Source organism: Taeniopygia guttata, chromosome Z (assembly GCF_048771995.1).
Source record: "Taeniopygia guttata chromosome Z, bTaeGut7.mat, whole genome shotgun sequence".
NCBI lineage: Eukaryota > Metazoa > Chordata > Aves > Passeriformes > Estrildidae > Taeniopygia > Taeniopygia guttata.
The window spans coordinates 76,305,516-76,318,338 of record NC_133063.1 but is presented as its reverse complement, the minus strand read 5'-3'; the positions used below and the strand labels follow the sequence as shown (position 1 = coordinate 76,318,338).

At 45.7% G+C, this 12,823-nt stretch overlaps 1 long non-coding RNA gene across 2 annotated transcripts; it reads right to left on the bottom strand.

The window, feature by feature from the left end:
* Positions 1-2,295: 2,295 nt before the first annotated feature.
* On the bottom strand, positions 2,296-11,898 carry LOC140682034 (uncharacterized). 2 transcript variants are annotated; one of them, XR_012053270.1, is made up of 6 exons: positions 11,484-11,504; positions 11,333-11,404; positions 10,167-10,216; positions 6,010-9,835; positions 4,904-4,956; positions 2,296-3,899 (listed from the first exon to the last, which is right to left on the bottom strand). It is a non-coding gene; the product is annotated as an uncharacterized lncRNA (long non-coding RNA). The 2 variants fall into 2 exon arrangements; XR_012053269.1 differs by having other exon boundaries at positions 11,333-11,898.
* Between the last annotated feature and the right edge of the window lie 925 nt (positions 11,899-12,823).

The following is a 12,823-nucleotide window of genomic DNA, read 5'->3' as shown; positions in this document are numbered from 1 at the left end:
TGGTCACATTCTGAGTAAGAAATACATGAATGTCCTGTTCTGAGTCTCGCCCAGAGAGGTCGTCTGAGTCCAGCAGATAGAGCAAGGCGAAGGGGAGTCCTCTGCCCAAGGTGTAGGGGGGCTCATGGCAGATGACCGAGACCGTTACTTCGGACCCCGGTGGGACACACACCACTTCAGGGATGATGGAGATCCTGTCGGGTGTGTGCCTTGCGTCGCCGACGATGAGGACGGTCGTTTCGCCTTGGCAGTGAGGGGGCTCCAAGAACCCCGCGGGGATTCTCACCAGGTCCTCATCCTGGAAGGTGACAGTCATGGAGCTCTTGAGGACCTGGCGGCGGCCGGGATCTAAGTTGGCCGTTCTTCGGAGGAGGCGAAGTCCGTCGTCGGTGCTCCGCCAATCCTCCGAAACTGTCCCCTGGGCCATTGGTCCTCCCGGATAGTAGGGAGGCTCGGGCGCTGAGAAGGGCCATTTGTTGTCCTCACGCGGCCCCTCCTCGCGCTCCGCGGCCCGTTTCCCGCCGGCTGGTATGGCGGGAAAGAGTTCCTGGGTGGGGGTCTTGGGGAAGGCATATACGGGTGGTAAAACTGCTCCGGGGGCCAGTGTGGACAGTTCGCTTGTATGTGGCCCATCTGGCCACACCCGAAGCAGCGCACAGTGTTCAAGTTCAACATTGCCTCCCCCACCCCTTTACTCACTGCCATGGCGACCGTTACCTCGGTGGATGTCGCCTTGACGCACGCCTCCACCATCTGGGTGATGGTGGGCTCGGGGTCCTGCGGTAACGCCCTCAAGATCTTCTTTGTCTCCGCCGAGGCGTTGGTCACTGCCATCTTGCGGAGGAGTTCTTCCCTTGCCGCAGGGTGCTCTATCTGCTTATCGATGGCCTCTCTGAGGCGGTCGACAAATTTGATGAATGATTCGTCAGGTCCTTGGAGAATTGTCGAAAAGCTTTGGGAGGGAGTACTGCCGTCTGGGATTTTTAGCAGCGCGGCACGGCCAGCCTCTCTGATGTCGTCGAGGAGTGGTATTGGTAGCTGGATCTGGTCCTCCGGCTGGCCGAATTCTCCATCTCCCGCAATGGCTTCCATTACCTCGTCGCCTGTGCCCAGGGTCGCTGCTAGATTGTGCTTTATAATGAGAGGTTTCAGCAGCTTTTTCCACTGAACCTCCCAAAGCAGGAGTTCCGTGGGGGACAACAGGGACTTAGCAATGTATTTGATGTCATGTTGAACTAATGTCCGTCCCGAAAAGGTGAGGTCCAAAACATTTTTAAAAAATGGTGATTCGCGGCCATAATCTTTGGCCGCTTTCCTCAGCTCCTTCACCTCAGCATATGGTACTTGTTCCCACCGGGGTCGCTTTCCCCTCTCCCTTACCACCGGTGCCGCGAAAGGCCCGAGGTCACGCGCCAGGTCTAAGTCCCCGTCCTCGATGGCCGCTGCCCGTATCTTAGCCCACCCACCTCCCGGCCTAGGTATGGGCCGGGGGCTGTCACTGTCCTCATCCTCTTCGGAGGATGAGGCAGGACGGGTGAGGGCCTTAAGCCTCTCCCTGACCGTTGGGCTCCGGTGGCGTGGAGCCCTACAGGCCAAGATGGCCTGCTTCCGGCCAGGCCGACTTCCGGTTCCGGTAGCGTGGGAACCGGAAGTGGCTGGAGAGGGGGAGGCGGGACTAGGCCCACCTCCCGGGGCGGGGCCTTCCGGCAGGGAGTTCCCACCCACAGGGGCGTGGCCTTCCTGTAGGCCGGTCCCTCCCATCGGGGGCCCACCCAGGGGCGCGGTCAAGGGGATGGAAGGGGCGGGTCCCGACGATGACACCATCGACGCATCAGAAGGGGCGGGACCCGACGCAGGGGCGGCACTCGACGGAGGAGGGGTCAAAGGAGAAATGGCGGGAACCCGAGGGGAGTAGGGAGGAGCTGGGACACCATTTTGTGGCGCTTCTGATGCCAGCTCAGCCATGCGGCCGGCGCCATTTTGTGGTAGATGCTGGCACAGATTTGGAATAGAACAGCAGGGTTTTAAACTGGGAACAGGGGTCTGAGGGTCTTGGGGCGAGGAAAGGGTCGAACTGTGGTGGCCAGTCCCAGATCGAAAAGAGGACAGGATGGGACGGGGAGCAGCAGGGAGACGGTGGCAACCCTGTGCCGGACTTTGGCAGGGTCTGCCGCCCGACCCACTCTTAGGGGAAAAAGGGTTAGGAGTGGGGGGGACGGAATGAGGGTTAGGAAAACTGGGGGCCCAACTCTCCCGTTTTTGTTTAAATAACGTAAAAATAGAATGAAATAAAGGAAAGAAACGTCCCACTTTAAAATTCCCCTTAACTTGTAAATCGTATAATAAACGCCCAACTTTTCCCCAAAACTGAACCGAGTTGAAATCTTCCTGCGCAGTGTCAGGAAGGTGGTCAAAAATTAAGTTAATTAAGGCTTTTAAATCCCTTTTGTTAAAAGAAATATTTCCCAAAACAAGGGATGACTTAACGTGGGAATAGAAATCCCGCCGAGCCGGAGACATACGGTTGCCCATTATGTCAGAACGGCTAAAAATTCCCCAAAGAGGCAAAGGAGAACAGAAGAGAAAAGAGACGGGGTCAGGTGCCAGACGGGGCATGAAGAACTCACCACAAGGGACACCCGTCGAAAAGAAGATGACCTCAATGGGGGGTGGAAGCGCTGCAGGTCCGGAGTGCGAGGGAGCTTCCGCGAAGCTGCTGTTCCTGCTCCTCCGGGTGTCCGCAGCCCACGAGGCGAAGGGTCTTCAGAAAACGAAGCACAGTCGTCCGTGGAACCGGGTCCGAACGGCGCTTGAATTCCTCGGGCAGCCGGCTCACGGAGTCGAAGCTGCTGAGGAGACGCTCTCCGCTTGACTCCGTGCAGGGGTCAGCGTGTTCGGGCGCCAGTTAAAGCGTGCCCGGTCACTCTGACTGAGTCGGGGACTTCGGGCACGCTTTGGTGGTAATAAAGAGAGTCTTCCACCAGGCGGGAGTCTCTCAGGCGGCTTTATTCTGAGGGCTTAGGTGAGGGAAGGCGAGGGAGGGTGAAGGGACGCAGCCACTCAGAGGGCGAGCCAGCTCTGAGAGCCCCGAACCAGGGGCGGAGCAGGGTATATAACAGTAACAGGGAAGGAGGGTCCGGGTACAGAGCATCCAACCGGGTGAGGGTATGAGGGTGGAGTCAACGGAGAGTGACATGGCAACGGCCAACTGGGATGGAGGGAAGGAGTGGTTTCGGGGGAGGAACCAATGGGGGTACAAAGAACTTAGAACTTTCCAGAACAAAGGGAAGGAGTACAAAATGATTGACATAAACTGGGGGAAGGGAGAACAGATAACAGACAACTTGGGAGGCGGGAAAACTACACATCTGTGGCCTCCCATGGCAATGCAGGGAGGTCACCAGCCACACCCCCTCCCACAAAGGACCCTTAAATTACCATTTTAGATATACAAACCCCAAAATTACTCTGAAACAAGGTGTCAAGACAGCCAAGAGATGGGAAGTTGCCCCTGTTTTAGTTGTACTGGAAATGAAAACACTGAACATAAATTAACTGGAAACAAATCAGTATCCCCTTCCCTTCACCCACCTTTGACCTAAAGCCTTTACTGCTAACTATTCCTATAGTGTGGCTCCTCTGCTGTTTTTCTAGGCTCAAGTAATACTTACACACTAGTGTGCAGCTGAAAGTCTCCTGCCTTATATCCCAAGGCAAAGTTACTTTGTGAAAGCTTATACTTAGTTGTATCATAAGCCATCTGGTAGCCAGCAAGCCAGCCTTCATAGCCCACCACTGCCCAGCCATAAATGGTTGGTCCAGAGAGATCAATGTCTACGTTGCAGCCTACATGTATATAATCTCTTTTGTAGGTGGTCTTCAACTTTCCACTCTTCTTCCTGCAGAAACATGCAGTTTTATCCACAGTAGTATACAAGTATGTAATATATGTAGTTTTAGTCCAATATGTATGTTCCTTAAGGCCAGTTAATGAAACTACTGTATTCCCTTCTCAAAACTTAACTGCTGCTGAAGAGGGCACAGGATAAGGATAATGGTATCAGGTATATTCACCTGGTGTCGCTTTTCCCCTACCACCTCAAATTCCACACAGTCCTCAAGATGCAAGAAAGACAAAATTGTTTCTCCTTAATGCTTTAAAACCCATGTGATTTCAACATTTTTTTTTCTCTGTGAGTGTAATGCATTATAGCATCATCAGTTTATTTCAGGAGCATCCATAAACCTGCAGCAATGGCTGTTTTTCAATTAAGTTTTGTCTGTTTGGTTCTCTCCACTGTTCCTTCCTTGTGCAGTGCTTGCTTTCCTTTCTTTTCCTCATAGCCAAGCAGTATTTCAAACTCAAGAATCTTCTGACAGGCTCGCCCCATCAACAAATACCAGTCCTTATTTGCAAAGCAGTCTCAATCTTTGTGCATTATTCAGACATAAACACCCCTCCTTTGCTCTACTACTTACCAAATGTAAGTACATGAGAATTGAGAAAGACAGCTAAGTGCTAGTCCATTGCCCATTCTACCTCCTCATTCAACTGCGCACAGACATCTGGCCAAAAGCATCAGCAAAAAAATAAAAAATTGGTTTACTGACTTGACAGCCTTAGGACTGCCAAGAACATGAAGACCTAGTCGTTTAAGGGGAGAGTTAGAGATTAGTACCTACTGCAGAACAATAAATTTGCCACTGGCCAAAAAGCTGAAGAATGCTTTCAACCAGAACTTGTACTTCTGAGTTAAGTATTATCCACTGCCTGCAGAAGATTCTACAGTGACTGCAGAATCTTCTCCAATAAATGCTGAGCTTTTACACAATGAGCAAAGTATTTTTAGAAGTTATGGGAAATTCTAGCAGTCTGTAGATAAAGATAATAGAAAATGTTTACCCTGTGTTTGGTACAAATGTAGTGTCAAGAGCCACCTTCAACCCTTCAGCCAACTGCAAAGAAAAATACACATTTGCTCAAAAATCGGTTGAAACATAATTTCTTATGTTCCACTACTAGAACTCTTACTTCCTGTCTAAAGAGAAAACAAAATAGAACTATGTCTCCCTCATGATTTACAATGAAATCTGAAGATGCTGCATGACGAAGGAGTAAAATGGGACTTTTTCTTCCCACAAGCAAGCCCTTTAACAGCACAAACTCTGTAAAACCTTCCTGTTTTTACATACAGGAAGATGACACATCTAGCGCTGACAACAACAAAATTATTCACAGGATGACAGAAAGAAAACTGCTCAAGTCATGTTTCCTTACTCTTTATAGTTCAAACAGTCCATACTGTAGCTAAAAATCTCTCTCATCATCTACAGATACTCTGTTAAGACACAGTACTTCTTTACAGGCCAAAGCTGTAAATACCTGTCTCATTTTCCCCACCTTTGTTACTAGCTAGATAGCACTTTCCATTTTAAAGCACAGATGAAAGTATAAACATGAATGGCCATACATGGCAGATGGCACTACAGAATTTTTACTATCTTTGGCATCATTACCTTATACCTGAGGCATTAAATCAAAGGCATAAACCTATTAATATCAAAAATAACCATGTTTTGAGAGTGCTGCACGCAAGCAACCCTTTGTGTAAGCAGTGCCAAGCTGCAAACATTCATCTTTCTCTTCAACCTTCCGAAAATATATTCAATCTCAAGGCAGCCAAACTTGAGTTCTTATACATTAAAGCATTTAAAATTATGAGTCCTGTATTTGGTTTCTGTGCCTGGCTGCAGCAGTGACAGTTCTACATAGTTAGGTTCATTCAACTAGCTAGGTAATTCCACACACCTGTAACTGCAGTAACTGTACCCCCAAATCATTACCTAGCACCCCCCACTCCCAGCCTGTGTGTTCTGCAAATACATGTAAATTCATTTAATACTCCAGATACTTTTGTGCAATTTTCATTTCTCCAGTGTTTTCTGTTCATCTCAATACAGTCTCATACCAGTTGCAGACACATTTCCAAAGTATCCACTTGGTCTTACTTGATTCTCGACAGAAACTTCTGTTCCCAGTGTGTTATCTGTGTTCCACTTCTGAATGAATGTAAGTCCATGGTCTTTCTCCTTATATTTGGTCTCTAGACTGCCTGAAGCCTTGCCTGTGTCCGTGTTGGAAGAACCAACTGCAGTGAATTCCTGTCAAAAGCACAATATCACAGAATCACAAAACAGTCTAAGTTGGAAGGGAGCCAGAAGGATCATCGAGTCCAACGCGTATGTGAACGGCCCATATGGAGATCAAACCCGCAACCTTGGCGTTATTAGCACCATGCTCTAATCAACTGAGCTAATCAAAGGGTTTAAGCAGCTAATCATGATTTTTAGCAGTCTTTATATTTAATTACATTCAGTTTTGATATTTGTCAAGTGCCAGAACTCACACCTTTAGGCCTTTTGACAGAACCCTCAAAATCATCATCTTCCTCTTCCCTATCCCCACCCAAAACAATTTCTTTTGCGTCACAAAATGCTACTCCTTCTGGCATCTCTGTTCTGAATATTTCCTTTATTGAGGTATACTGATAGAGCCTTGTAACTTGCCTAGGTTGACAGAAGCCCTGTTACACCAAGACCTGACACCTTCATTCACTTCTCATCATTTGATTACTTCTCAAGTAATCAAACTCATGGGAGTTTTGATTACTTGCTACCCTGCATCTTAACTTTACCACACTTTTTCCCAAGCTTGTGCATCAAAAAATCCTTTTTCTGACTTCCACTGCCAAAGTAGCAGTTATTTCAACACTCCACAATTTGCATTGTACCTTCACATGATTCTATATCCAGATATAAAAAGATACTTGCTTGGGATACAAAGCTGTATATATTCCTGGATTTTTCTTCACAATTTCCTCTAATTCCCTTTATCATCTTACTAGTACTGTCCCAACTGTGGATGGAAAAGCATCTGTTGCAGTCCTGGAAATCCACTCCCCCTTAGGAAAAGCAATCCTACATTCAAATTAGGTGAATAGCAAAAAGAAAAAAAGACTCATCTCACATTTCTCCAAACATCTTGTGTGTATCTGCATTGTAGTAATTTCCCCCCACCATGTTTCAGCAGTGAAAATGTTTTCTGGAGAACTGATGCTTTTCATACCAACTACTGCACCCTAACATTGTGGTTCCCCCTACCATTTATGCTGTTGTCATTTAGACTCTTCATATACTGTGGTGATGACTTTAGTATCTTCCCTCACAACTTCTCTTTCATTCCCTCAGCCAGTAACTCCACTTCAGAAGTTGTCACCCTTCATAAGGCACCTTCAAATTGCAGACCTTTTCTCCTTTACAGTATCAGACAGTAACCTGACCAGAGCACCTTAACATCGCTCTGTCAGGCTGGTCCTTCATTCAGTAGTGTAATGAAACAAACAACTTTGAATTTTGTGTAACATGTATTTTGTAATGTGCTATTCGGTCAATTCTTCACACACCAGAGCTTCCTGTTATTTAGTGGACTTGAAATCTCAATATACATCTCTCCTGGAATAGCTCAAGAGGTAGGCTACTCAGTGTTTCACGCCCAGCTGAATATTAAGCAGTGAATAGGCACACTTCCATAGTAGTAAGCTCAAGGTGTGTAAGAAGCGTCTGACAACTGCTCTCATTTCTTATCCTCAACTTTCCAGTATTTCCCTTGAAGGAAGATAAATAATCTCGCACTACATTTACAAGTTTTCTCTCTCTTGAAGCTTAAGTATTGAAAGATACAGTGCTTAAGAGATGGCAGGATCCATTTCCAACATATCCAAGCTTTGGAACCCTGACTTTCCAGATCCTTCTCATTCTAGGACTGTATTCCTGGATGTACATTACTTTGACATTTCTGAACTTTGCAGAGTATACAATGATACAAAGACGTCTTTAAATGGTTGTTAAGTGCTGGGGAGCTGGGTCACACTCCTTACACACAGTTTGGGGCAGTGAGGGATGCTACTGGGGCAAGAGGAGACACTTACTTAAGATAATGCACTACTGCAACAGCACAGCAGTTATTATAACATATCTAGCCAGCTACCAGAACATGTGACAGAAGTCAGGATGTGTTAAGACTACTTTAAGACATAATTGCTATAGCGTTCTAATGTCACTTCCACAAATTCAGTGTAAAGATGTCTCAAACCTGCATCACAATTCAGAAGTAACTTTCTTCTAATCTTAGAATAGGAAACTGATTAAAAAAGCTTGGTTTCTTTCTCAGATCAAGTAAAGGACAGACTGTAAACATCTGTCTCAAAGCCTGAGGAAATAAAAAACCCTGCATTGTCATATGATCAAAAGCCAAAGCGTTCTGTTAGGCGTCAAGAACTCAATCTGCTTCTGGATTGAGAGAGAGAAGTCTGCTGCCATCAGTCTTTATCTGTGTAAATTAGAACATCTCACCAAACCATAATTTCTTGGAAGTTTTTGTAGCTTAAAAATCAAACTCATTCTGGCTCCATGTCATACGCCAGTCTGCATCAGCAGTTAAGCATAGCTTCTCATTGTCCTTCTATTTATGGTGCCCAGCATCTACAGGAATGCCATGCACTTAGTAGGCAAAACCACTTGCAATCTATGAAGCAGTTATAATCAATAGCACTATCGCTGTGGTTTTCTAAGTCCACGGGAAAAACACCCAAACATTTGTGTCATAACAATCTGAGGTACTATTAGTATCCATGTATGAATTAGATCTCACGCTTTGTTTCTAACTTCATCTCCATCCCCAAAATTCTATTATTGTTGCATTGGAATCACTAACAAGCTCAAAACCTGAACCAACAGACAACTGCACCAATACCATATCTAAATTGTTTTCCCTCTTGCTGTTTTTACAGTGTTCTTGTTGTGGACTGTTGGACAAAGATTGCAAATGGCTTTACATACATGGATCATACAGCAGATCTAGGGCTATGGACACAGTCAAACTGCACAACGTGAATAACAACACAACTAAAAACAATTCAACAGTTTACAAATGACTTAGTATGCAGCACAGAAAGCCTTGTCAGACAAAGCAATGAAGAAACAACATGTCAAAACAGTCATCATTCTTACCAACTGGATAAACATCCAGAGAAAATTGCATGGAAAAGAAAAAGCCCATTTCAGAACTTAATACAGTTGTTCATGTTCCATCACAATCAGAAGACAGCATAATTAACTATTAGCATATTATTTGAGAATCAAAACTTCCAGCCAGGAAAACTGCCTATGAAGAGACATCAGTAAGCAGAGGTAGCCATAGTATGGAGACCACATAGTTCCTCGTGCCCACACGTTCCTGGTGCACAATGCAAGTAATCGTCAAAAGCTCAATTGAGACAGAATGCAGTAATACAGAAGGACTTACACCATTTGCACAAGATAAATGCAAGAGAAGGAGGGAGCTCAGGCAAATACGGTTACAAAGTAGGCTGAGAAGCAACTTGTCTTACCAATCAGAACAGCACTGAGCAGTAAGACATGCAGAACTCAGAGTCAGTGTAAGAAAAATATTATCCGGTAAATAATTTATACCTGTGGTTAAAGACCAAAATTATGATACCCATTCCTAGTTTTGCCAGCCCTCCTGTGAAATTGTGAGGAAGCTCCATTTCTCCATCGTTAAAATGGGGATCACAGGATATTCTTGTTACTTGGAATGCTAAAGCTTACTTAAGCTCTCAAATTCTACATACAGGGTACTGCAGGTCTGTTTTCAGTTTTAATTAACTGCTGAATTTTAAGCACAGTGGAAATGAGTGAAAACACAGTTAAGTTAAACTCCAGTGCTTACCTGTCCCTTGACCTCTTGGATAAAAGTCCTTCTGGACTAAAATTCCTATGAAAACAGTAACCGCAGAGAAACTCAGTTGCATTCATAAGTAAAAATGAGAGCTATGTAAGGCGAAGAAACTCATGTTTGGGATGCGTCAATGGAACAGGCGGGAAAGTAACTACAAGGTGTACGAAAATTCTTGCATGCCACGGGAAAAAAATGTACTGCTACATCAGCTTCGTACTATTGTAGAAATTTCTCAGTCAGCTATGAGTTTTAAAATGAGAAATGAAAGAGAGAAGCAACACCTGCTAGCAAGTTCATGCTTGTTATCGGTTCAGGAATTTGTCCTTCCACTGCTATGCTGGTGATGTTGAAAGTCCCAAATACTTACCACCCCACTGGAAGACTTGGTCTTCAACTTTAACTTGACCATTCCAAATCCTGAAAATAAAATAGCACACAGCACCTGTTTCACTGAAAGATATAAACAAGGCTTATTTTCAACACACCCAAAGTATGTCAGCTAGGGTACACTGACCTGAATCAGTTTTCATGTTTAAACAGTTGTTGATCATCCTGAGGGTTACAAGGATTATGGGATGATTGAAGGAATTCTGACCACTCAAAGCAATTTGCCTCATAATTTATAGTCATAACAGATACCAACCATGAAGTACTTCCACCTTCTGTAGCTACCAGCAGTCTAGGACCATCAATGCAGTTAACCATCTCTTCTGATTTACTTAAGTTTACATTTTATTTCTGATTTCAGGGCAGGAAATTTTTCTTCTCTACTCCAAAAAAATATGTTTCAACTTACTTCAATCAGTGCCATATACAGAAGTACTACTGCTTTCTTCCTTTTCTGTCTGCTCTCAAACTAGGGAAATATCTGGCCCTTGCACTAAGTAAAAAAGCTTGAAGTAACTGACTCTAAAGCAGGGAACTTGAGTTGATTCTTAGCAAAGCGTGAACTCCAGGGTGGGAGAGACCAGACCACAGTGCATTTTAGTTTTATGTAGCATATGGATTTGTGATACAAATGAAATCTTTACTGCACACAAACTCAGATTAAAAAAAAAAAAATTAACGCTTTCTAGTACTGTTTCCAGAAAAGGGACGAAAAGGGACAAATGCAAATACTGTGAAAATATCTGCACTCCAGTTTAATAGGCTATTCTGATTAACAGAAAGGTCACTCTTTCTCAGGAACCTGTTTACTGCCACATGTGGTTTCCTACCGCAATCTACATCAGTATCCCTGATTTAATGACTCTAAATAGAAAAATCAGAGGGTAAAAAATGAGGCAGCATTTTTCAGAGACTGTTCTGGAGTGCATATTAATATCAAACCTATAATCTTCCCCTCGAACTCTTTGCCACTGCAGTACTATCATAACACATGTCCAAAGTTCAGAATCAGAAGGGGCTAGATGCTCCAGGGCTCTGCTGGTAATGTATTAGGGAATGTCTGAGGTACTTGTGTTCTTACAGGCATTTTCAAGATGCCTAAGGGAAAACTATGAAAGGTGATCAAACCATCCTTATCTTACTTACCATATCCCTTGTTGAAAAGATCCCTGGCAGACTTTCCCAAGTCACAGTATGACGGTGGGACAGCCATTGGATCTGAAACACACACAAAGCTGTAAGAATCCTAGCTGTAACAGCATAAAATGTAAACTATATCCAAAGCATTAATAAACACCTATGATTAGTAGTCTTTGAATACATCACCAATACAGAACTGTCAGATCTTTGAAGAATGTTCATCAGTCATCCTTGCATCATTGTTGCTTTGTCCAAAACAAGCTTCAATTCAAAGAATTAAAAAAAAAAATTATATAAAAAAAAAGAATTTAGAATCACTGAACCCCAGCTATTACATTCCACTACGCATGCTGGCCTCACAGTCTTACATTGCAAAAAGAACTCACAGGAGCCTTATTGATGTTCTGATGATGAGGAAACATTGCTTTCATGACAGGATCCATTCTGAAAGGGACCTCAAGTAGCAAACAATGTCAACACTTAACAATTCCAAAGGAAAACAGGTCTCACTTCCATCTGCACTTGTGACTTTATAGAAAGCTTTTTCAGAGATGTGAAAAATAGGAAAGAGATCTATGTATACTGTCCAGTAACCATCAGTGAGTATTTCTGCACTGTGCACACAAAGCAGCAAAAACTAAATTTGCTAATGGGGGTACATTTCCTAATACTGTTACAACTACATAGGAGAACACAGCTCAAACGGATGGGAATGTAATATTGCAGGACAGATGATACATTATTTATTAGTTACCACAATTTAGGGATTCTGCATCAGAAAACCCACAGTAAAAAAGAAGGCAAACTCTTCCCCAGAGGAAAATTAGTCTTTCTCTTCTAAAATAAGTCTGCAGAAAAAAAAAACCCTCCCCAAATACCACCCCGCCCCGCAAAAGAAACCTTGCAAATAAATAACAATAACCGTGAGGCCGGTTTCATGTTTCCTGACGCATGCGGCGAGCCTTGCCCACGACCACCGCCGCGCACCTTTAGCGGCGGAGCCGGAGGGGCGGCGGCTGCGCGGCCCCGGGAGCGCGAGCGCGGCCCGGCCCGCACTGCCCGCGTAGCGCAGCGGGTAACGGAGCGGGCGCGCTCCGGCGCCGCTTCCTCTCCATGCTGGAATGCCGGCGCCGTGGGAACACTCGGTCCCAGCCGCCGCACAAGTTCGTGCCTCCTGGCCGAGAAAGCGGAGCAGCTGGAAAGACCCCGGCCGCCTGGTGTCAGAGAGAGAGCCGGCCCGCGTCCCCTTCGGCAGCCCGGGGGCCTGCGGACGAGGAACTGCCGCCGGAGCGAGCGGCCGGCGCCCCCTCGGGCCTCTGGCCCAGCCCCGCCGCGGCAAGGTGACTCGGGGGACGCCCGCCTCTGCCTCGGTGAGGCCCAGAGGACGGCACCGGGCTCCAGCCGGACAGCACCGCGAGGCGAGGCGAAGCGAGGCCCGGCCCTACCCCACCCCGCCCCGCCGGCCCGGCCCGGCCCCGCCGCGGCCCCGGTGCTGCC